We start from the raw sequence: 2,302 nt of genomic DNA on the forward strand, positions 1-2,302 counted from the left end.
GCAGAATACCCCATAACAAACGTGGATGCTCTACAGTAACATCATGCACGTGAGAAGATGGCATGATGTTAGCACAAATAAATGAATTCCATGCACTTGCAAACCTGTTCATGCACGAAGCAGGGAACATGGAATAATCAGTTGTGCCCCTCTTGAACTTCCAGTGAGTCTCAGGCACACACAGAATAGCAACTATCAAATCCAAATCAAACTCCTCCAGAGTCTTCTCGTTCCAAATATCATGTTCGGGCTTACTCGCAGGCTGCTCAATCGCCCTCCATATCGCCTCAGCACTGTACTCCACCGTCATCCCCCGAACCATAGTAAAACCATTCTTCTCTGCCTTCGCATTAGTATAAAACTTACGAACCACACTCATGGGCACAGTAGCGGGTGCCTCACAAAAAGCAATCCGGCCCATCTCCAAGATCATCTCCAACAACTTACCATCTTTCCCCGATGGCAGAAAACCCCGCTCCATGGCTATAGGCTTTGAGAGAAGCCTCGTATACTCCGTTTCAGCCTCGGGAGTTGAAAACCTTGGCCTCACACCACCTACACTCGAAGAATCAGTGGTGCTGCTGTTTACTTGAGTTCGCTATCTTTTGGGTGCCATTGGGATTGAATAAGAGAGAATAAAAGATAAGTGTTTGAGAGAGAATTGTGTTTGAGAATTTGAAAAGTGATGGAGAAGTTTGTGTATAAGTGTGTGTGTATATATAGGAGGTTAGAAGAGAATTAGATATGGAATAGAAGTGAGAATTGATTGTGGGAATAATGGGTTTGATTTGGAGAGCGAAAGTTGGGATGTGGAAGAGTAAAATTCGGGTAGAAATTGATTTTTAGAATAAGTCCCCGATTTTCTCTTTTCCCAGCTGTTATTATTTTTTTCGAATTCAGGGGCAGCGCGGTCGTGCCGTGCTTCTGACTTTTCAGCGTGGCCGCCCCGCTAGGCAGCGCGGGCGAACCCTTCTTCTGGAAAAGTGGTGCGGCCATCCCGCTTCCTCAGCGCGGGCGCGCCGTGCTACTGTAGTTGGCCCCGAAAATTTTTAGTTTTTTGATTTTTTTGTGCTTTCTCCTTTCTTTCTTCTTCCTCCAACTACTAATGTACAACAAACTTGGGTTGCCTCCCAAGAAGCGCTTGCTTTACGTCATAAGCTTGACGTAGAAATGCGAGATCAAACAGACAATAAAACGGCACTAACCACCTCGAGGTTTGCCGTGTTACCATAGTAATGCTTCAACCTCTGCCCATTTACCTTGAATGTTTGGCCCGGATCATTCTCAAAAATCTTCACCGCTCTATGAAGAAACACAGTTTTGATTATGAAAGGCCCTGACCATCTTGACTTTAATTTTCCAGGAAAAAGACGGAGGCAATAGTTAAACAATAGAACTTGTTGTCCCGGCAAAAATGATTTGAGCACTAGACCCCTGTCGTGCCACCTCTTGACTTTCTCCTTATACTTTTTTATTTTCATATGCTTGAAGTCGAAACTCGTCGAGTTCATTCAATTGAAGCATCCTCCTCTTTCCAGCTGCATCCAAATCAAGATTGAACTTCTTCAAAGTCCAATACGCTTTATGATCGAGCTCCACCGGCAAATGACACCCCTTACTATAGACCAACTGAAACAGCAACATTCCCAATGGAGTCTTGTATGTTGTTCTATACACCCAAATAGCTTCATCAAGCTTCAAAGACCAATCTTTCCTTGATGGACACACAACTTTCTCTAAAATGCACTTGATCTCTCTGTAAGATACCTCAGCTTGACCATTCGTCTGAGGATGATAAGCCGTAGCAATGTGATGATTCACATTATACCTTTACATCATAGCAGTGAACTTTCGATTGCAAAAATACGACCCCTCATCACTGATTATGACTCTTGGAGTTCCAAATCTTGTAAATATCTGCTTGTGAAGAAAATTAAGCACCACATTCGCATCGTTTGTTGGCAATGCCTTAACTTCAACCCATTTCGAGACATAATCGACCGCCAACAAGATATACTGATTGTTACAAGATGAGACAATTACCCCATAACGTCAATTCCCTAAACATCGAAGACTTGAACCTCGAGAAGCACATTAAGAGGCATCTCATCCCTCTTGGACATATTACCCACACGTTAACATCGATCACATTTCAAAACGAACTGATGAGCATCTTTAAACAAAGTCGGCCAAAAGAAACCTGCTTGAAGAATACGAGCTGCTGTCTTTTCTCCACCATAATGTCCTCCATAAGCCGTTGAATGGAAATCTCGCAAGATCCACCCCCTCCCCCCGTTTCGCT

The sequence above is a fragment of the Apium graveolens genome, chromosome 3, assembly GCF_009905375.1.
Source record: "Apium graveolens cultivar Ventura chromosome 3, ASM990537v1, whole genome shotgun sequence".
Taxonomy (NCBI): Eukaryota; Viridiplantae; Streptophyta; class Magnoliopsida; order Apiales; family Apiaceae; genus Apium; species Apium graveolens.